Below are 25,000 nucleotides of genomic sequence, written 5' to 3' on the forward strand. Positions count from 1 at the left end.
GTGGCAAACTTCACGACACCCATGCTGGCGGACAATAGAGGTATGACTGCTGAATCCTACACAAATGCACTTTATAAGCACTTACATGAGTGCATGGATCGTGCAATCCCTAACAGAACCAAAATGCTATCCTCCAAAAAAAAGGAAGCCAATCTGGTGGTCCCCTGCCATAAACAAACTCTACAACAGAAGAAAGAAACTGTTGCAAAAAAGAGTAAAATCCCATCGATTGGAGAAACTCCCTGGTCAGCTTCAGTAAGAAGCTGAGATCCCTCATAAAATCCTCCAAAGCTAGTTATGAAAACAAAATTGCCACTGACTCTAAAGACAACCACAAAGCATTCTATAGCTATGTCAAGAATCTCAATGGCAACACTCAGATCTACTCTGAGTTACAGCACAATGGCACTAAATATACAGAACCAATGGATATTGCCAACATCCTGGCAGATAGGTTCAGTGCTAACTTTACCCCTCTGTCATCCCCTAAAGGGCCCATCTCTATACCAGAAGAATGCAAAGTTCCTGTAATCACAGCTGCACAGGTAAAAAACACACTATCCAAAGCCAAGAACACAGCATCCATGGGACCTGGCGACATCCCAGGCTGTGTTCTACATGAACTACAGAATGAACTGGCACCCCACCTAAGTACCATGTTCAATCATAGCTTCACCTCAGGCTATGTACCCACTGAATGGCACACAGCGACAGTTATCCCACTCCACAAAGGGGGAGCCACCACAGACCCTGGAAACTACCGCCCCATTAGCCTAATGATCCTGGTCTGCAAGGCTATGGAGCGTATCATCATGGAACTTATAAACAATGACATTGGTAATCTCCAAACTCAGGACCCCACCCAGTTTGGGTTTGTAAAAGGCAGATCATGTCTCCTAAACCTGATAGACTTCTTTGAAGCAGTCATCAAAACCGTAGATGAGGATAAGGTGGTTCACACAGCCTATCTAGATCTCGCCAAGGCTTTTGACACCATCCCCCACTCTGGAATTATAGATAAACTCACTAAACTAGGTATAAATCCCTATGTCACAAGATGGGTTGCCAACTGGCTCACTGACAGAACCCACACTGTGAAAGTAGCAGACTCCAAATCCAGTTTCAGACCAGTGACAAGTGGAGTACGACAGGTTTCAGTCCTGGGTCCTCTCCTATTTGGTATCTACTTCTCTGAAGTACAGGCCAACACAGAAGGTCTTTGGCTAACAAAGTTCACAGATGACTGCAAACTAGGAGCCATAAACAAAACTCCAAAAGATGTGGACATCCTACAAAAGGGTCTTGCTAAGACAGATGCTTGGTGTCAAAGCCATGGCCTCAAGCTCAATGCCAAAAAGTGCATTGTCATTCCTTTTGGTAAAAACTCAGTACCCATGAACTACCACATAGGTGGTAGTCTACTTAACATTGAAAGTGTGATAAGAGACCTTGGGACACAGGTGGACAGTAGTCTCTCCTTTGATAATCACATCGCCACAGTAGTCAGGAAATCCTTCTATGTGGCACACCTCATCACAAAAGGTTCTAATCCAGGAAAAAAGAGGTCATTGTTCCACTCTACTCGTCACTCATTAGACCCATTATAGAGTACAATGCCCCTTTTGGTATGTACCTCACAAGACATCTACAACAACTGGAAAGGCCACAGAAATACCTCACAAAGAGGACTACTGGCCTCAAAGAGATGCCCTATGCAGACCGTCTCAAAAAACTGCAGCTTTACTCCATTGCATATCGCCTACTCAGAGGAGATCTCTGCCTAACACACAAAGCTATGTCAAACCCAGAGCTTTTAGACATGCTCCACTTAAAGAAATCCCAATCCCTACGAGCTACACGCTCTAGGGACCTAAACTTCGGCACCACAATAAACAGAACATGCTGGAGGGATAGATTCCTGTCCCATGGACTTCCCATACTCTGGAACAAACTACCTATCTATATTAAACAAAGCTCCTCATTAGCACTGTTCAAGAAAAATCTTGATGATTGGATGGGAGATAGGAAATTAATCCCGGGGATCACTTCTGTGGCTCTGCTCGACAGAGGCACAGGAAAATAATTTTCTTGGGTGGCAAAAGCCAAGGTACCTTTGGCGACTGGCAATCACTGGGGTTGTAGAATATGTCCCTTCCCTAGTTATTGTGCAATCTTGGAATTAGTATAAGTAATTAGCAGGGAGGATGGAAGGTGCAGAAAGGCTTGTCCTCCTTCAAAAAACAATGGTTCTTAGATTGATTTTCATGCTCTCAAGGTATTCTTTGGTGCATGCATAGTGGCATGTCAATGCTTACATTTTGTGTGTGTGTGTGTGTGTGTGTGTGTGTGTGTGTGTGTGTGTGTGTGTGTGTGTGTGTGTGTGTGTGTGTGCAGCCATGGATATACACATAACTGGTTTACTGACATAATGTTGAATGCTAAATGGTTGAAACTGAATTGGTTGAACACACTATATTGAATGATAAAAATGTTGAAATAAAATTAGTCTAAACACACCAATGTCGAAATTACCAAATTCACCCATTTCTGCACTGTAGTGTGATCTCGGAGTTGATATATTTAAGTAGGGGGGTTGTGGGGGGTGCAGGGGGGCGTAGCCCCACTGCAAAATTGTTGAGTTGATCTCATTGCTTTTTCAATGAAATGATTGTAGATATTTTGATAATTCAATGTTTTGTGTTGCGATGTTATTTTTCAGCCAAATGACTATTAGACATTATGACATCCAACATTATGTCGGTATACCCACATAATTAGATATACTCCTCCAAGTAATACTTGTTGCACCATTTTTTTGATCATTTGCATTCAAAATAACAACACTTCTAGGCTTCTTTGTTTAAAAACAAAATGAATGGAATTTCAGTTCCAAAATTAAACAAAAGAAACACAGTCCTTTCACTTGAAATCCCACAGAACAGTTAATTTTTAGTAGCTTTACATATCCACACAACCCCACCAGCAGATAGGCCACAATTCCAACTCTTTGTAACAGGAACTCTCCTTAATGTACTGTATTACTTAGCCTTAACTGAGTCTACAATAGTCTTTGCCTCAAGAATCTTCCTTCCAGATGATTTCCTCAAGGATTTTCCTTCCAAATGATCTCCCAAGTCAAAAACTAACTCTTGGGATTGGGAAGTGTTCTTTTTGTTGAATAGTAAACAGCAATTAAGAATTTCTTTCTGATCAAGACAGACTAATCTCCTTGATAACTGTTATGAGAATGATTTCACATTCTATTCAGCAGTACTCATTGAAAAACATACTAGCCGCTTTTCCACTTTGTGTGTGTGTGTGTGTGTGTGTGTGTGTGTGTGTGTGTGTGTGTGTGTGTCTTTGTGTGTCCCCATGCCATGCAATATAATTAAACTATGGGAGAAAAAAGATGTGTAAAAAGTCTGAATTGTTTGTTTTGTCATTACTAGGAAGGCTGGTGCTCCCAAACCCCTCTGTTATGATACATTGAGGGGAGTTAGTGTGGGCATTAGCTCCCCTTACTCCTATTATATATCTTAGGTGCCAGTGTTTTACAACACCTACTTATGCCCCTTAACTTTGTCCTGAGGCATGATGATCGATGTGACAAGCATTCTTATTGACAGCTTGATACTTTGATTTTCTAATATTACACAATTCGTAATTCTCAAAAGAAAGTAAATAAAGTAAAATATTGCCATATGGCTTTTATTCTGACAATTCATATGTGTGTACTAGGCTAATGGTCCTGGAGCTTTTACAGGCCTAGCCCATAGGATTATCCTGGCATCGTGCCACCTGACCTTAGTTCCTAGTGCCTCTGTCAAGTAGAGCCACTGGACTGATCCTCGGGGTGAATTTTCTATTTCTCATCCACTCATTAAGTTTTCTCTTGAAGATGGCCAGTGACATGCTCTGCTTGACGTGAATGGGAAATCTATTCCATAGCATGGGCAGTCTCTGGGTTATGAAACTGTCCCGCATGTTCTGTTGATTGTGGTAATGAGGTTGAGGTCTCTGGAGCATGTAGTGCGGAGGGATTGAGATTTCTTTAGATGTAGCATTTCTAACAGAGCTGGGTCAGACATGGCTTTGTAAGCCAAGCAGAGATCGCCTCTAAGTAGGCGATATGAGACAGAGAATAGTTGGAGTTTTTTGAGTCTTTCCATATAGGACAACTGTTTAAGGTCCAAGATCCTCTGTGAGGTACTTTTGTGGCCTCTCCAGTTGTTGCAGGTGTCCAGTCAGGTACATGCCAAATGGGGCATTGTACTCGATGATTGGCCTAATGAGGGAAGAGTAGAGGGAGACAATGACCTCATTTTTCCTGGATGCAAACCTTTCGTAATGAGATGTGCCACATACAAGGTCTTTCTGACCACAGTGGCAATGTGGTGATCAAAAGAGAGGTTGCTGTCAACCTGTGTTCCCGGATCTCTTACAACACCTTTTGTGTTCAGTGGACTACCATCCATGTGGTAATTCATGGAAACTGGGTGTTTCCCAAAGGGGATGACAACACATATTTTGGCATTGAGCTTAAGGCCATGGTTCTGACACCAGTCATTAGTCTCGGTGAAGCCTTTCTGTAGAATCTCAACATCACTTGGTGAGTAAATAATAGCTCCGAACTTGCAATTATCTGTGAACTTTGTCAGCCAGAGTCCCTTCATGTTGGCCTGGACTTCAGAGAAGTAGATACAAAACAGGAGAGGACCCAGGACCGAACCCTGTGGGACTCAACTCGTGACTGGTCAGCAATCTGACTTGGAGTCAGTTACTTTCACACTGTGGGTTCTGTCTGTGAGCCAGTTTGCAACCCACCTAGTGATATAGGGGTTAATGCCTAGCTTATTGAGTTTTTGTATGATTTCTGAGGGGGACATGGTATCAAAGACTTTGGCCAGATCAAGGTAGGCTGTATGAACCACCTTGCCTTCATCCATTTGGTGATAAACTCAAAGAAGTCAACCAGGTTGAAAAGGCATGATCTACCCTTCACAAAACCAAACTGTGTGGGATCCAGAGTTTGGAGATTCCCTATATCCTTGTTTATTAGGTCTATGATGATGTGTTCCATAGCTTTGCATATCAGACTCGTCAGGCTAATGGGGCAATAGTTCCCAAGGTCTGTAGTTGCTCCTCCTTTGTGGAGGGGGATGACTGTAGTAGTGCATCATTTGGTAGGGACAAAGCCTGAGGTGAGGAAGTGATTGAATAGGGCATGCAGGTGAGGTGCCAGTTCACTCTGTACTTCATGTAGAACACAGCCGGGGATATTATCAGGTCCTACAGAATCTTTATTCTTGGCAGTGGACAGTGCTGTTTTAACCTGTGCAGCAGTAATACTGGGTGCCTGGTAATCTACTGGTATTGTGATTGGTCTTTTGGGGGGAGAGAGACAGGTAAAGTTAGCACTGAATCTGTTGGCCAGTATATTGGCAATAACTGTTGGCTTGGTATAGGAAGTACCATTGTGCAGTAGCTCAGAGAAAATCTGGATATTGCCATGGAGGTTCTTTACATAACTATAGAAGGCTTTGTGGTTGTCTTTACCATCTGCTGCAATTCTGTTTTTATAGCTAGCTTTAGAGGATTTGATGAGGGATCTCAACTTTTTGTTGAGGCTGATAAAGGAGTTTTTCCAGTTTTGGGACTTCACCTTATTCCACATCAGTTTCCTCCTTCTGTTGTAGAGTTTGTTTATGGCAGGGGACCACCAGATTAGCTTCCTTTTTTTTGGAGGAGAGCATCTTGGTTCTATTGGGTATGACATGATCCATGCATTTGTGTACGTGTTCATACAGGGCACTGGTGTATGATTTGGCGGTCATGCAGCTTTTCTCCACTTGCATAGGTGCCATGAAGTCAGCCACCTCTGTTTTTAGGAGCCCAAAGTTAGCTACAGAGAAGTTTTTCATTGTGGTTACTTTTCCGTGGGTGGGTGGGAGGGATATGGATTTCCAAGGTGATTAGTTTGTGGTCGGATCAAACCAGGAAGGAGTTGGCTATTGATGTAGAGCAATGGTCACCCATGTTAGTAAGGACCAGGTCAAGGATGTTGCTACCTGTAGTGGCGGTAAGAACGAGCTGGTCCAAGGCACTGGAATTAATTAATTCCAGGAAACATTGGGCAAGTGTATTGGTACATGAGTAGCTTTCCCAGTTAATCGAGGGGTAGTTGAAGTCACCCAGTATGAAAGTGTTAGGTTGGACCCTAATATTCTCCAGGGTGCTTAGGATTGTGGAGTGTGAGTCTTGGGACATGGTTAGGCACCTATAGAAGGCTGTGACCTGAAACGCTGTCTTACCCAGTGTTAGCTACACTTGAAGTATCTCTGATGCATTAAGTTGGGCTACCAGTCTGGAGGTGTGCACATTCCTTATGAATATAGAAACACCACCACCTTTGGAGCTTCGGTCCTAGTTCTGGGGCCGAAAGGTGTTTAATGAGTTATAGCCTGGTAGTGCAGGGGTGCTTTCTGTTGCCTTGAACCAGGTCTCTGTTACAGCACAAATGTCGATGTTCTCCATTTTAAGGAGTGCTTCGAGCGAGTGCATTTTGAGATTTAGACTTCTAGCGTTGAGCAGCATGACTCTCAGATTGCATTTGTTTGTAGCTGTTATGGTGGTAATTCGGTCTTTGGATCGCTGCCTAAAAAAGGCACTATAGGGGTGGCAAGAGCCTTGACCAGTATCCGGAAGCCCAGGGGTGACAGATGCAGGCCATCTCTGGCAAAGCATCTAGGTCTGTCAGTCATGTCATCCCAGGCTGACAGATACTGGATCCCCTTAGAATGACACCAGAAACTTAGCCAATTGTTGAAATCAATAATTTTCTGCTTGTACTGTGGTATCATTCTGGGTGATGGTAAGATGCTGCTCAGGCCTAGAGTTATACCCGCCTGGGCTACATAATCCGAGACCTCCTCCATGTCTCTTTTCATGTAGTCCAGGGAGGTATGTCTCAGGTCATTCACACCCACATGTTCAATGACAGAGTCATATTTGTACCTGTTGTTGAGGGACCTGAGTGCATGTGTTATGTGGTAGATCCTGGCACCTGATAGGCAGCTGACTGTTACTTTCTCCTTATTCAACCTAGTGAGTGCAACATCAGTGTGCCTCACTATCGAGTCACCTATGACTAGTGCGCTGGGCATGCTGTTTTGCCTTAATGGCTTTGGTTGAGTGGTACACTGTTTAGGAGAGTTATGTGTCTCATGATTACTGTTGAGTTGTCATGGTCAAGTGCATTTCTGCCTTGGAGGTCTCTGCTGTTTGGGTAGATTTTTATTGAGAGCTTCCATGAAGGTGGGTGTGTGGTTTGTGTTTTTATGTGAAGGCAGTGCTGGTGTGTGTTCTGGAGGGCTATGTGTTCCATGTGGTATGGTGCAAGTGTTGACCTTCTCCTCTTGACCAGCTATTCCAGTCTTGGCTGGAGAGTGCATGGCTTCCACTTTGGATATATAAGTGCATCTCTCACAAGTCTGAGTGTTGGGAGGTAAGAGACGGGGGTTGCCAGTGTACATGAGGCAGTTGCTACACTGCCACAGGATGCCCAAGTTCACCAGGTTAATAGGAGAAAGCACAGGGAACTGACCTTTAGATATGCCTGGAGGGGTGGAGAGTCACAGTGAAAAGGGTTTGAGAATGACTTGCCCTCTTGTATTCTGTCAGATTGCATTGTTACAAGTTTCACCCTGTTCAAAATATAGAATTTTAGGTTTAAATAACAATTTTAGCAGCATTTGTGCAGGTTATTTTCCTATAGTAGAATAATTCCAAAACAAGTTCTTTTCATTAGCTAGTTTCAGAGCTTTGCTCAAAATATGCATGGATGTTCCTACAAGAAAGTCTGTAATAAGCACAGATGATGTATTTATTAATTTTTTGCCGAAAACATGAATATTAAATGAAGATTGAAAGTTGGCCATTAAAAAGATAATTTCCAGTTCTAAATATATCTTATGTGGCCAATAATGAAAACATTGTAGTGTCTGACAGAAATGACAGTTGTGTAAGATGTGAATGAAACTGGTTCAGCTGTTGGGAATTTATTTTATCATCATTTATCGACAAATAATAATTGCGTGTGGGAAAATGCTTTTAATAATCTTTACTCTATTCATTACAGATTTGTTCCAGCAGACATCTTTACAGGAGCTGTTCATATTTAAGCTTAACATGTTCACATCTAGGTCAGAGAACTATGAAAGTAAGTTTGGTGTACCTTCTGGACCTAAAAGCTAGGTTTTCTGCATCCGTTTCATTCTCGTTATTCCATGCTGTGTTCCAAGTGCTTGTTGGAGGACTCCACTCTGGAATGAAGAAAGCATCACTAGCCTTGACCCCTTAATATGATCATGTCATCTAGTGACACTCAGGGCTCATGTGAGTATTTAACAACTTTTTTTCATGGATAAAGGATGAGGCAGTTCAGTGTTAAAACTGTACCCATGGTTTGTCTGACATAATTATTTTACTTTTTACAAAAGTGGCCTATGTCTGAATGCATTCCCGTAATAAGGCTTTGGGAATCAAATGCTATGTTGAGCCTTTAGCTAATTCAGATACTGTTACTGTTCTCATGTCCATTCTGGCTGTTTACCAGATGTCTAGGCATAAAATCACTTGGATCTTCCTTCACTTTATTATGAACTGCAAAAGCTCACAATCATAATATTAAAGTACCTCTGTCTCATTGAGACAGCATCGCTAACTGCTGTAGCTATCTGTGTTTTCCTTTCCTTCTTACCGTTAAAGTATGGGAAATGTAACAGTTGAAGAAATGTATGATTTAGGACTAGTAACTCCTGTGATATCGACATATTCTCTTTTGTTGTAATTGTTCAAAGCTTTAATTTGTGTGTAGAATGATAACCACTTGTGTAATTGAAAAACAGGTTTTACATTTGTCTTGGTGGATTTGTTGGACAGTTCTTAATTTTCCTACTATTTTCAGAAATTACTGTATACAGCTGTTGTAGGCAATCTGACAGTTGTACTTCTTGCAGATTTTCTGCCATTTTATAACCCAAATATAGCTTGCTGTTCTCCTTAACTGCATAGATCTCTTGTTTCATCATTGTGCACTCTGCTAGGAATATTGGCTGGAAACTCATTTACTTTGCACTGGCTGTATGCTGATACAGAACAAAGCTTTGATGTGTTATGTTTTAGAAGTGCTTTATGGGAGGAAAATGTGTGCTTATGTTTGCCCCAGACTCAGCACAGAGATTAGCTTGTTTTGTATAGGTAAAGAAAAATCTTCCAAAGCTCTGTATTAGGGTCCCTCCTATTCTCCTTGTATACAAACGATCTCTGCACAAAAATGTTACCACATAACATAATGCTCTGTATGTCGATGATATTTTAACACAGATAACAGGATCCACCTCGGCTACATTTCAAACACATCTTCAAATAGATGTTCCCACTGTCTGTGAATGGGTCAGATCAAATGACCTTTCAGTTTATACCCCAACACAATCTGTATGCTATATGGTACCCAACAAAGCATGTCTTAAGACAAACTTTTGCTACTTACTACACCTGATAAAGTCCCCATAAAAATGGTATGACAATACAAATCCCTTTGACTAACCAATGATCCCACAATCACCATAAAATTACAAAATGGCATTATGTAGACAAAAGTGAACCATCTTAAAGCTGTAGAACCACCCACTCTATATCCAGTCATCTCACCCCACCAGCTCTTTATGTCTTACCATCAATGTCCTCTTTCCTTGAATATTTCCTAGCTATCACCAAGCTATATTTAGTCCAAAATACAAAGTACAATCTAATCCACTATCAGTCCTAAAGCAATCATCAGTATACCTCAATGCAAAATGTCAATGGCTGTCTATTGCCACGCATCTCATAATATTACTGTCTACCCTCCTAGTTATATATGTAAATCAGAGCGTCCATCTCTAGCAAACAAATATTAAATCTTCCATGTATGATAGACAGATAGGTGAAAAATAATTAAATAAAATTGTACCACTCAATTGGAACCATGTTCCGGTTGAAATCAGACAGATAAGTGGTGTCAAATAATTCAGAATACATCTAAAAGCTTATCTCATTAACCGATACATACAGTATATAACTGCTTCTGAGACACAGGCTAAACAACTCTGCCTAACTTCTCAGCATATCTGTAACTCAGAGCTCATGATCATTTGAACTCACTCACTTTGCTTTTTTTACAAATGTTATTTGCATATTGTTCTATGCACTGCTGTTTCTCATTTAATACTCTTTTTGTGTTTGATGTGCTTTATAGTAAATGATAAGTGGACACTGTTTTATATAAAGTCAGTATTTTCATTATCAATATATAATTTTCTACCATTACTAACTAATGTACACTCGGTAGAGGATATTATATAATTATTCTGCTCTCATTCTTTCTGTATTCAAAAATGTGTACATTGTTATGTTTAAAATTGTATATTTTAGCTGTGCTTGGCACCCAGGCTGTGGCTAAGAAAGGCCTCAGGACTAGCCCATGTATCCAGTCTACAAAGGCAAATAAATAAAATAAGCTAAGTGAAAATAAGATTAGTGTTCCAAGTTGTTGTAACAATGAGTCCTGCTCATTCCATCCTCTCTTGGTTTCTTTGGTTACATATCCTCCCATCAGTTTATTTAATCCACTTTTGAATCTGCATCCTTGCACTGCATAGATTATACTTGCTTTGATACAGGCTATCAAATATCAGTAATATCCGTAAGGTATTATAGAAAATTAGATCCAATGAAATGCATGGTCTCTTCAGCTGTACTAGTAATCTCTCCAAAGAGTGATCAGAATAAGATGTGGAAGCAACATTTGATAATGAGCTATCCAACAAAGATCTGTGCCATAAATGTGCATCTGCAAAATGTCTTGTTTGTAGCAATTTAGCAAAAATCAAAAGTGGTGAACAAATGAATATTATAAACCACTAGAACATAAATATGATTGCATTTATTAAGTGGAAGGGCATTTTGCTGCTTGTATATTTGACTAAATGTCATACCTTGAACTACAAAATCATTATCTATTTATTTTTTAATTTTATTTTACATTTGTTTACTGGGATAGTCCGATTGGATACATGTCTATTTTCAGCGGAGGCCCGGGGAGAAAAGCTCCATATAGACAAACTTACATAGATTGCACAGAAGTTAGCAAACAATTATAAAAACAAAGTGATTATATACAATGGGTTAGTAGTGTTCCCTAGTAGGGACTCACAATTCTCATGGACGGATAATTAAAAGTAAGAGGCATCAGATTGGAAGCAGAGCTTGGTGATGTAGTTATAAGTTATGATAATTGCAGAATATGCTTTTAGTTTATAACTTAATCAGGGTTGGTACATGGGCATAGCCAATTCACTTTGAGATACTGTTTGAGGTTTTTTTTGAAGGTCCAGTTGCAAAATGAAAAAAAATAAATGTATAAATAATCTGGTGAACTTTTCATGTTAACTGCAATGCTGCACCCTTATATGAGGTCTTATAATCCATCACGGAGCACTTCAATATGTGAGGGACAGAGCTATACCTTCAAATCCACTTTTCTGTCCACTAGAAGGACTGAAGGCCACCAGAAGGATGGTCTGTTGACTGTAAACATTGGCACTCAACAGGTTAAATTAGAAAAGCTGCATAGAGCTCTGATTTACTAAATAATTTATCAAAATGTAATCTGGCCTGAACAGCATAGAGCTAGTAAGAACTTTTGCCTATGTATGAGCTTCCAGAATGCATGCCTAGACTAGGACACCATACTGATCAATCACAGATACGTTTAGTATAAGTGTCCCTTTCACATGGAAACTGCTTTTCAAATATTACACACACACACACACACACACACACACACACACACACACACACACACACACACACACACACACACACACAATTCTTGGGGAAGAATGGTAGAACTAAAAATTCCCCTGAGCTTTCATCTTGGCAAGGTATATCTGCTGTGACCCTAGGTTACTAGGCTATTACCTACCGGATACTGCACCATTATTGATCTCTAACCAGACATGAGTACACTTAAGTAATCTGACAAAAGCAAATATTGTCAGTCACATGGTTGATAAAAGCATATCGACCATAGAACTGACGGAGAGGCAATACCAGTAAAGGTAAAATGATCTCAAGTGCAAGGAAATCAGATGTGCAACTTTTATTATCTACAAAACACAAAAGGTAGCTATAAAATACAAAGGGTTTTTTTTTTTTTGTGAGAGGCAAAGTCCTACGCATCCCCTTACTTGTATATACTAATTCTCTGATCACACAACCTCCATAAAAAGGCAAGCAACCCAGCTATCAAAACCCATTCTTTTAAACATATTAACAAAAACATTTTGCCAAGTGAATAGCCATAGTCCACTCTTAACATCTTCTTTGTCATTATACCAAATGAAAATCCCAACTGTAATTGTAAAACACATCACAGATAATGAGCTAAGTGATCTAGTTTGTACCTGGCTGCAGAAGCTTGACAAATATTACCCACTTCTCAAATAATAAATATGTAGCTAAATAGCCAAACAAAAGATATCAAAAATGTTACATAGAACACTAAGAAAAAAATTAGAGAGTGCCGATAGAAGTTAAATATGCAGAAGTATGTGAATTTGCATGGAAGAACAGATTAATCACAAAATTAATTTATTCAGTCAAAAAATGGCAATACTACATAAATCATCTGACTGGATGTAGTTCAAAGAACACTTATTCTTAACTGAGGTAAGACTGTACAGGTAAACTGCAGAGCAACGGATTTAAACAGATGTTCAGAAGGCAGCAAGGTCCAAAGCAGGACTTATTCTTTTTCTATACCACAGCAAGCTGAGGTAATTTACATTTTTTTTTCATGAACAGAAAACTAACACAAATGCCAAATGCAGTTAAACACAAGATTTCACATCTTGCTGTTAACTATTTGCACCTGGCCCTTTTACACTCTTAGCTCAGAGCTTCCTAACTGGCCCTTTTATGGCCAGAGTGCAATTACAGGCAAAATATTCTTTCCAAAGTCAGAAATATCACTTACGTTCCATGCATAACTACTGGCATTTCTGGTAGAATAAAGTTACATTTTTATGCATATTTATCTTTGTATTATATAAAGGAAGTAATATAATTCACCATGTAAGACATCTTAGAAATGTATTTTCACTATGCAACGCCAAAGCATACACAGGAGCGAAAATGGCATACAATTCCACAGTTCCACGTGAAAAGGTTTAACTGCCAAATCCACGGATAAAATAAACTCCTCCAAAGATGTTTAAAAGGTTTATTGCATGCACAAGTAAGCGCTTTCACCCGTAGGCTTCTTCAAACTTTAACACTCCATATAAAGAAGTAATAAGTTTAAATACTAGGAGAACACTCCTGATAGGTTCAGAAACCTCCCATCAATTCAAATTCAAATTCATGTTGCTTTTAAAGCTAAACACACACAAATGTCATTAAAACATATATATAAGAATATATAACAATACAAACTAGCTCAAAAATTATATGATATTATGAATGCATATATCTAAACACTTCTATACAGATATCAATTAAAAATACATTTAAAAATACACTGAAAGTATATATAAACATATATATGAAGAACGTATGTAAATAATGTATACAACTAATGAAAACCTATTGCAATTTAGGTGTGAGCAGTCTTTTCTTACGTAAAATGGGCTGTAGTTGAACTATGTCATTTAATCCAGGGGACCTATCTGCTCTGCAACGAATAATCCATCTCAGTTCACATTCCTGTGTAAAGTTGTCAATGTCCCCTCCTCTAATACTAGAAATTATCCTTTGCATGACACAAAACTTGAAAGAATGAGCTACTCCCATATGTTTAGAATGTTTAGCTAGACCCTATTGTGTTCTGACCCTAAATGTATATGATAGACATGTTCTCTAATGCAGTCTCTTAACTGCCTACTGGTTTTCCCAATGTAGAATGTTGTGCAGGAAATGCATCTAGCAAGATAAACAACATTGGTACTCAAACAATTGGTACCAGTATGAAACAAGAACTTACGTGAACTGAGATGGATTATTCATTGCAGACAGTTGTTTTAATGACATTTGTGTGTGTTTAGCTTTAAAAGCAACATGAATTTGAATTTGAATTGATGGGAGGTTTCTGAACCTATCAGGAGTGTTCTCCTAGTATTTAAACGTATTACTTCTTTATATGGAGTGTTAAAGTTTGAAGAAGCCTACGGGTGAAAGCGCTTACTTGTGCATGCAATAAACCTTTTAAACATCTTTGGAGGAGTTTATTTTATCCGTGGATTTGGCAGTTAAACCTTTTCTTGTAGAACTGTGGAATTATATGCCATTTTCGCTTCTGTGTATGCTTTGGCGTTGCATTTTTCTTATTTATACTGTTTGGAGCACAGGAGCGTTTATCCCTCTGCTGGTCTCGTTTTTGTTATTTGATTACTTATTTTCCCCATGCAGTTTCTTCTGATGATTTTACAGTCTCAAGTACAGGTTGCAAATAAGTTTGAGTCTGAAATTAAAAAAGGAAATAGGCATCACATTTCATAGCTCTGTCTCCTGTGTCATCCAGTTCCTCCAACAATGCGAACCTCAAGTAAATTTTCTGGAAACACCCTTTCATTAACAGAAGTAGTGATAAAAGTGCACACTTTCCACTGGTACACTACCCCATTCTTTTTATTGACTAACCATCTATACTGGCATTACGTATGCCACCCTTACACTGAATTGTCATGTTATGGCACTGTAAGACCACCTTGCATGGCTAGGCTTAAAAAAGCTAGCCTAGTATACAACTATGAACCTATGTGAAGGGTGCGGGAATTCAAAAGGCAAATGAGAAAGGCATTTGCTAGCAGCCTAGGACACCCCACTGGACTTGAGTCCATTTTCATAGGTTCCTAGGTAGGTACTAGGCTATTGGCCATAGGGCCAATATAAGCCTAGCCGAAAAGGTAGCCTGGCTTTTGCCACTCGAGAAAATTATTTTACTGAGCCCCTGTCAGGCAGAGCCACAGAAGTGCAGGGGCAGCCTCGGATTACAGTCTGGTGAAGTGACTTGGTCAGAGTCTTTCAGAAGATAAACTAAGGCTGGGTGAATCAAACCCTATAAAACAGGAAGCAGATTGTTAACAGCTCACAGCCTTACTCATCTGCACCAAGTGAAAGACAAACTATTGTAGCCCAAATACACTGCATTTCACACCTGCATGCCTGCAAAAAGAAAGCTAAATTAAAAAAGTATTCACTGTTAAAATATTAATATTAAACTTCTAGACTTCATGTTGTGCAGTTTATTCAAATCTAAATAATAGACACTTTTACAGCTTTTAACAAACCAGAGAAACCAAGGCTCATACCCAAAGAAAATGTCTCATAAGATGATGCTCCTGTTTACTACAATCGATCCCTTGCTTTACACTATAACTGCTCTGGGATGCAGGAACCAAGCACTCATTCTCTCTCTCTCTCTCTCACACACACACACACACAAACACACACACACACACACACACACACACACACACACACACACACACACACACACACACACACATGGTGATCAATTACTGCCCCTTGCATAACTGCTTATACATCAGACATTTGCTTATGTTCAAATGAATGAACAGATACATGAATAATTACCTATATTGCACCCTCCATGGCTTCCCAACTTCTTAGCTCATGAATCAGGGGCAAGTACCCACAGTCAAGAAGAGGCTGGAAATATTGGTTTTATATACCTAAAAGGGTAGCCACCCGGTGGTGTAAATCTTGGCTCTAGATGATTGTTACTGTTGAAGTGACACTCCTACCCCATATGCAAAAATGGGAAAAAGGGGTTGTAGATGGATGTAATGGATACTTAAAATTTGCCTGCATTGTGGGTTTGCATTGCCAAGACTTTTCTGAATGGTATAAAGTCTGAAATTCATGTTTGTTCTTATCTAGTTACTGCAGTCAACAACAGTTTACCAGAAAGCCACAAATTTTATGAGGAACAGACCACAAATATGAGGGAAAGTCAGAGACAGTTGAAAATTATACCCTCTGTATGAATATGCGCACTCGCATACAAACACTCACACACGCGCGCGTGCGCGTGTGTGTGTGTGTGTGTGTGTGTGTGTGTGTATGTACACCCGCTTGGGATCAAGTGAATGAATAACTTCATAAATAATGGCCCAGAAATGTATCTCAGCTCACTGCTGACAGAACAATACAATAAACCCCCCTCTACACTCTCAACTTCTTAGCTCAAGGTTCAGAAACAAAGACAAAAAAGCAGGAACAGATTTTAAATAGTTTTCATCTATACTTTGAAAATTGCTAAATATAGCAAGCTTTGTATATGCCAGCATTTTCTAAAGGATACAAAAGATTTTACAAGGAGCAGACCAAATCCCTCTAAATTTTTTTGCTTAAGAATTTTGGCAAAGCATTTTAACCTTCAATGATTTATCAGTAAATGAAGTAAGAGAACGTCTGTCAGCTAGTGTAGCGGATTAAGACTCTAAACTCTTTATGATGTGCTTCTTTTAGACAAGAGTACTGGGTCAGATTATTTATACCCTCTATTTGCCTACTGTGTGTCTTAGTAAGTCACTTTACCAGGCAGTGCTCCGGAAATTTATTAGCAAGTGCATGAAAAGATATTGAATAAGTCTGCATTAAAACAAAAAAAAAGTTAACAAATAAAAAAATATATATTTTCTCCATCTAATGACAATGACAGTTCTTCATGTATTGTAACAACTGTTTGGAATATTTTTAGGGCTCTGTGATGTGAGGTGTGTGCACACAAACATATTGCTTAAACCCAGTTGTATGATTGCACAGCTCAGATATTGTTTGAGATCAAGTGAATGAATAACTTCATACATAATGGGCTAGAAATGTATCTCAGCTGACTGGTGACAGAACAATGCAATTAAATCCCCTTTGAACTCTCAAATTCTCAAGAATCAGAAACAAAGACAAAAAGTGGGAACATACTTTATATATTACTTAGAAAGTTGATGTAATAACAAGTTTTGCATGAGCAAGCATTTTCTGAAGGACACAAGTCTAGAAACACACATGCCTGACACTATTTGGTAAGCACAATCTACAACAATTTGACAGAAGGCCTCAAATTTTACAAGGAACAGACCAACCACTGCATGAATCTAAGCAAATCACTTTACCAGGCAGGGCTCCTGAAATTATTAACAAGTCCAGTAAAAGATAATGAATCAGTTTGCATTAAAAAAGTTAACAACTGAAAAAAAATATCTCTTATTCTAATGACAATTGCAATGCCAGCTGTTCACGTAATATTGGCTAAGCTTCTGGTGTCATTCTAAGGGGATCCAGTATCTGTCTGCTTGGGATGACATGGTCAAAAGACCATGATGCTTTGCCACAGATGGCCTGCACCTGTCGCCCCTGGGATTCCGGATACTGGCTAAGGCTCTTGCTGCCCCTATAGTGCCTTTTTTAGGCAGGGTTCAAATAACAAATTCACCACCATAACTGGAACAGGCAAGCAAAAACTGAGGGTAATGCTACTCAATGCTAGAAGTCTAAATCTCAAAATGCACTCACTCAAGGCACTCCTTAAAATGGAGAACATCGATATCTGTGCAGTAACTGACACCTGGTTCAAGGCTTCAGAGAGCACCTCTGCACTACCAGGCTGTAACTCATACCACACTTTTTGGCCATGTAACCTGGACCGAAACACCAAAGGCAGAGGCGTGTCCATATTCATTAAGGATATCCACACCTCCAGGCTAGTTGCTTAACATAATGCATCCAAGGTTATCCAAGTGCAACTAACTCTGGGCAAAACTACAATCAAAATTGTAGCTTGCTACAGATCCCCCACCATGCCCCAGGGTTCCCACTCTTCTTTTCTTGATGTACTGGAAAATATTAGCGTTCAACCAAACACCCTAATAATGGGCAACTTCAACTACTCCACCATTAACTGGGAAAACTACTCGTGTACCAACTCCATAGCTCAACACTTTCTGGAATTCATAAACTCCAATGCCCTAGATCAACTTATCCACACCCCCCCCCCCCCAAGGGCAACAATATCCTAGATCTAGTCATTACCAATATGAGTGACCAGTGTTCCACACCTGAAGTCAACTCCTCGTTGGTCCGATCCGACCATAAGCTTATCACTTTTGATATCCACAGCCCACCCCCACCCCCATTAAGGAAACCACAGTAAAAAATTTCTCCAAAGCCAACTTCATGCTTCTTAAGACAGAAGTGGTGAACTTCATGACACCCATGCAGATGGACAATACAGTTACAACTGCTGAATCCTACACAAATACACTCTATAAGCACTTACACGGGTGCATGGATCGTGCTATCCCAAACAGAACCAAGACGCTATCCTCCATAAAAGGAAGCCAATCTGGTGGTCCCCTGCCATAAACAAACTGTACAACAGAAGGAAGAATCTGTTGCAAAAGAGACTAAAATCCCATGAGTGGAGGAGCTCCCTGGTCAGCCTCAGTAAGAAGTTGAGATCCCTTATAAGATCCTCCAAAGCTAGCTATGAAAACAAAATTGCCACTAAATCCAAGGACAACCACAAAGCATTCTATAGCTATGTCAAGAATCTAGATGGAAACACCCAGATCTGCTCTGAGTTACAGCACAAAGGCATGACAATTACAGAACCAACTGATATTGCCAACATTCTGGTAGATAGGTTCAGTGCTAACTTTACCCCCCTCTCACCCCCTAAAGGGCCCATATTGATACAGGAAGAATGCAGAGTCCCTGTAATCACAACAACGCAGGTAAAAGCTGCACTCTCTAAAGCCAAAAACACAGCATCCATGGGACCGGACAACATCCCAGGCTGCATTTTACATGAACTTCAGAACGAACTGGCTCCCCACTTAAGCACCATGTTCAATAATAGCCTCGCATCAGGCTTTGTGCCACTGAATGGCACACAGCAACAGTTATCCCACACCTCAAAGGGGGAGCCACCACTGATCCCGGGAACTATCGACCTATTAGCCTGATGAAACTGGTCTGCAAGGCCATGGAATGTATCATCATGGAACTCATAAACAAAGATGTTGGTAACCTCCAAACTCTGGGTCCCACCCAGTTCGTGTTTGTGAAAGGCAGATCATGCCTCCTGAACCTGATCAACTTCTTTGAGGCAGTCACCAAAGCCGTGGAGGAGGGTAAGGTGGTTCACACAGCCTATCTTGACCTCGGCAAGGCTTTCGACACCATTCCCCATTCTGGAATTATAGCTAAACTCACTAAACTAGGTACAAATCCCTACATCACAGGATGGGTTGCCAACTGGCTCACTGACAGAACTCACACTGTAAAAGTTGCAGACTCCAAATCTGACCTCAAAGCAGTGACAAGTGGAGTACCACAGGGTTCCGTCCTGGGACCTCTCCTGTTTGGTATCTACTTCTCTGAGGTACAGGCTAACACAGAAGGCCTCTGGCTAACGAAGTTCGCAGATGACTGCAAACTAGGAGCCATAGTCAAGTCCCCAAATGATGTGGACATCCTACAGAAGGGCCTCACTGAGACAGATGCCTGGAGTCAGAGCCATGGCCTCAAGCTCAATGCCAAAAAGTGCAGTGTCATCCCCTTTGGTAAAAACTCTGTACCCATGAACTACCACATAGGCAGCAATCTACTTAACACTGAATGCATGATAAGAGACCTTGGAACCTAGGTGGACAGTAGTTGCTCCTTTGATAGTCACATCGCCGCATTAGTCAGGAAGCCCTTCTACATGGCACACCTCATCATAAAAGGGTTCTCATCCAGGAAAAAAGAGGTCATTGTTCCCCTCTGCTCGTCACTCATTAGACCCATTATAGAGTACAATGCCCCTTTTGGAATGTACCTCACAAGACATCTGCAGCACCTGGAAATGCCACAGAAGTACCTCACAAAGAGGATTACTGGCCTCAAACAAATGTCCTACACTGACCGCATCAAAAAACTCCAGCATTACTTCGTAGCATATCGCCTACGCCGAGGTGATCTCTGCTTAACATATAAAGCTATGTCAAACCCAGAGCTGTTGGACATGTTACACCTAAAGAAATCCTATTCCCCCTGAGCTACATGCTCTAGGGACTTAAACCTTGTCAACACAATAAATAGGACATGCTGGAGGGATAGATTCCTGTCCTAGAGACTTCCTATACTCTGGAACAAGCTACCCATCTATGTCAAGCAAAGTCCTTCATTAGCACTCTTCAAGAAAAATCATAATGAGTGGATGGGAAATAGGAAATACACCCTGGGGATCACTTCTTTGTCTCTGCTGGACAGTGGCACAGGAAAATAACTTTCTTGGGTGGCATAAGCTATGGAACCTTGCTGGCTAGGCTTACGTAGGCCCTTGGGCTGATAGCCTATTACCTACCTATGAACCTATGAACCTATAGCAGCTCTCTGGAATCTTCTTTGAACTGTCTGATTTGAAGGACACACACACACACACACACACACACACACACACACACACACACACACACACACACATACACATTCAGTTTGTAACCCTTGCCACAAAATGAATTTTGTAAATATATGTCATTTGTGAATATTAATATGATTTATATAGAAGTGCAACAAAAGGGAAATACTGCCAGCACAGCTGTCTGGAACTTTATAAATGGTTATGTGTCATTTCTGAATGTCAACATGCTTCATGTCAGATGCTTGTGTCACAGATGTATTAAAACTGTATGTCATATTGTAGAGATGTGTGCTGGAGAGATATTTTGTAAAGTACTGAGCAGAAATATTTATACACAATTGTAACTGTTTGAATGTATATATTTTAAAAGGTGAAACTGGAACATGAGGGATTATCTTGCAAAACTAGTTACTTTATAGCTGGGCCATAAACAAAACATGTTATCTCTCAGTTTCAGTGCAGTAACAGACACGATGTCTAGAACTAAAATTTATTTGCATTGTCTTGCAAGTGTTTATTGTTTTATGACTTCAAGGATCTACCTTAGATCTGAGAAGGGTCCTTGTTTGTGTTTTTACATGCAGATGCTAAATTCTACCAGCTGGCATCAATGGTTGTTTTATGATTGGGAATTGAAGTCAGATGACAAGAACTGATGTCATTCTGCAGCTATCCCAGCAGTAATATTTGGGATATTAATTTGGGAAGTCTCTGAGAGAGAGAGATTGCATTTTGTATTTTGTCTTAGATCTGATTAGAACATCTACTCACCACATTTGTCTTTCTTGCTGTGTAAGTAAGTTAACTAGGGTATAGTAATTCTCTTAGATTCAGACAGGAATATAGTGAAGTACAGCTTAGATGTTTTCTTTAGTTATTTGAGACTGTTCTGTGATGTTGTTTTAAGTATTTCCTGTGATTTTGAACTCTGATGTAAATGTGATTATATACTGAGTATTTTCTCGTTCTGTTATTATTATTATTATTATTATTATTATTATTAGTATCATTATTATTAAATAAACTAAAACCTTTTATTGTGGCTGGTATTTGTGAGACATATTATTGTGAATCTGATATTGTATGTTTTTATTAACAAGTCTGTTCATTTATGTTTTGTGTGGCTTTTTTCTCGGGCCTCCTCTGAAAATATATTTAAGTTCTGAGAGTACTCGCATATTTATTTGGTGACACTGTGGGCCACTCCTAATAGTCTTGCTCTTGGTCAAACTACTATTTGTATTGATAGTAACATTACACAGTAAGATTGGACACCCTTTGTTAAGGGCCTTAAAGTAACTGATAAGGACATGGCTGGTAGCAGTGATAACTATCTTATAGTCTAGGCCAAAGGGGGCATAGCTAGTAAACCTGTGGCAACCTTTCCCAGGTATGTGTGTGTATAAATCAAATCTCAAAGACTGGGTATGTCAGCTACTTGGGCAGGGACATGAAACACTGGTTGGACAGAAAGGGTGCTGGAGGTCTTGGCTTGACAACTCAGCTGAGATCTCCACTCTATAGCTGTGCCAGTGGGGAGTCTTATTGGGAATCCGGAGAAAGAGGGAGAAACCAGCCCCAGACTGACTGTGGTCTCTGTGTGCTCTTAAGGAAAATTGCACTTTACTGTGTGTGTATTTGTCATCCTCCCAATGTACATCTCCCACTGGTGCTAGTGGTGAGGATTGAGGCTCCTTAATTACTGGGCCAGTGCTGGAGTGTCACACCTCTTCTTCTAAAAAGTAAATCTATTGATTTGCAATCAAGCAGAAAGGGAAGATTTGCAAATGTCTGAGAGGAGGGAGCTGGTGGTTCCAAACCTGTGCTCTCTTAAATTACCATGCTTTCAATTTTGTAGCCACCATTTCTGTCACTGCCTCAAAGAGTCAAGGAAAAGTGTAATCAAGCTGGAGATATTTATGGAACTAATTGATCAAGCTGGCAAGTTCCTCCCCTTAGACTGCTAAAGTTTAAGTTACTTCTGATTTCTTACCTTCTGCCTGCTTAATTCACAGTGCACTAACTAGGAGGTTTACCTTTCTTTATATGTATTTTTTCAAAATCTGTTCATCCTAGCGTTGTGGCATGGAAGCTGACTATGACTAACTACTAACCTAGAAACTCCTAGGATAAGTACTTCTAAATTTCTTACTGAGTTACTGAAATAGCTCTGCTCTAATGGTTGGCATTTATTCTTACCTGAGTCAGAATTGCTTTGGTTTAAACTCTAGTGAAAGAAGAGAAAGTTCTTTCCCAGGCCTCTGGTTGCTTGTAGATCCTTGTATTGTGCTGGTTTGCTATTGGTTAGTAGGCTCATTTGAAATTTTGTTGTGCTCTCAGCTATCATAAGATGCCTGTGTTTGCAAGGCACTGATCGTCATGCAGGCTTTTAGCTGTGCAGGGTACAGATGCACTAAGAACCATAACTTTCTCTATGTATCCCACTCAAGAAATTATATTTAACAGTCAGTAATTGCAGGAAGTTGCTAGTTCCTATTTATGTGTAGACTTATATTGTTTGTTGTAGACAGCACTCCGGATAAGGAACTCCTAATCTGTTAGACACTAGTCCACCTCCAGATCTCAGTAGCAACCAACTAGAACCATGGGTCAATATCACATTTCAACTGTCTTTGTAGCCAGTTTGGTTGAAATGGCCATCCTGATGCAATGTATCTCTGACAGCCATCTCTTACTTAAACAATCTGCCACAGTGTGTGTGTGTGTGTGTGTGTGTGTGTGTGTGTGTAAGATGTAGTTATATAATGTTATCAGAGGCAATGCTCTCAGACAAAAACACTAAAAATATATATATATATATATATATATATATATATATATATATATATATATATATATATGGATCTACCTGACTACATCGACAGTTCACAACACCAACAACAACTTCACCGACACCACATAATCGACAGTTCACAAACACGACACCTCATACACTCGACACATCATAACAACAAACAAAACAAATCCCCTGTCCAAAACCCACACACACAACACAAGCACACCAAAATCCTTACAAACCAACACTAACCCATACATACACAACTATCTACAACCCTAACCGAAACCCTAACCCTAAGGTCCGTCACTATCGCACACTCACCTAACCCGCGCCCTAACCCTAACTCACTTATCCCACCCCTATCCCTACACACCGTCAACATCGCACACTTACCTTACTCGCACCCTTACCTAACCCGCGCCCTAACCCTAACTCACTTATCCCACCCCTATCCCTACACACCGTCAACATCACACACTTACCTTACTCGCACCCTTACCTAACCCACGCCCTAACCCTAACTCACTTATCCCACCCCTATCCCTACACACCGTCAACATCACACACTTATCTTACTCGCACCCTTACCTAACCCACGCCCTAACCCTAACTCACTTATCCCACCCCTATCCCTACACACCATCAACATCGCACACTTACCTTACTCGCACCCTAACGGCCGTCACTACTGCATACTTACACATCCTTTCCCCATCTCAGTGTTCTCGGCGTCGGTGTCTTCCTCCGTCAGTCTTCTGACTTGTCGATCTTCTGAGTCGCTGTCGGTGTTGTGAACTGTCGATGTAGTCAGGTAGATCTATATATATATATATATATATATACATATATATATATATATATATATATATATATATATATATATATATATATATATATATATATATATATATATATATATATATATATATATACATACATATATTTGAAATATATTTGGGTTTACTATGAAAATATCAACATTCATAATAAAATACATTTAGCTGTGCAGTTCACATGTGCATTGTTAAGCATACTAATGAGGTCAGAAAGTTGAAGTGCATGTAGCAAAATGATCACATTCACACTTTTGACATTATTTTTGCAGTTCACTACTGCAAATCATGTAACATAACATTTTTGCAGTGGGGCAAGCCCTCATTCATCCCCTATGTGGGTTGTGAAGCTAGTCTTAAATAGTATTCAACCATCACCAAGAATTATGCCACAACATTATCAAAAGATAATTGACTTCAGCAATTACATATATAGGTGTAACATCACTCCTGTAAAATCATTGTGTCCTCTGGAGAGTTCATGATGGCACCACATTTGCATCACATGAAATAAGGTTCGATGCTTTAGCCACTTCTTTTTGACATGTACTTCTCAGAGGTCAGACATAATGTTAAGGGACTTTGGCTGACCAAGTTTGCAGGTGACTGCAAACATGGTGCCATCATAAACTTTCCAGAGCACAGCATGATTTTACAGGAGGGCTGTTACACGTATATTGAAATATCAGAAAATATAAATGTCAAAATGGATTTTCACTAGTAGAAATATTTCTAATATTACACCTGACAAAATGGATTTCTTTATTTCAGAACAGAAACTTTTACAGCCCCTTTCAGTATGTATCTGTCCAAATACTTCTCACATCTGAAATGACC

Source organism: Protopterus annectens, chromosome 14.part0 (assembly GCF_019279795.1).
Source record: "Protopterus annectens isolate FY-2018-M chromosome 14.part0, PAN1.0, whole genome shotgun sequence".
NCBI lineage: Eukaryota > Metazoa > Chordata > Ceratodontiformes > Protopteridae > Protopterus > Protopterus annectens.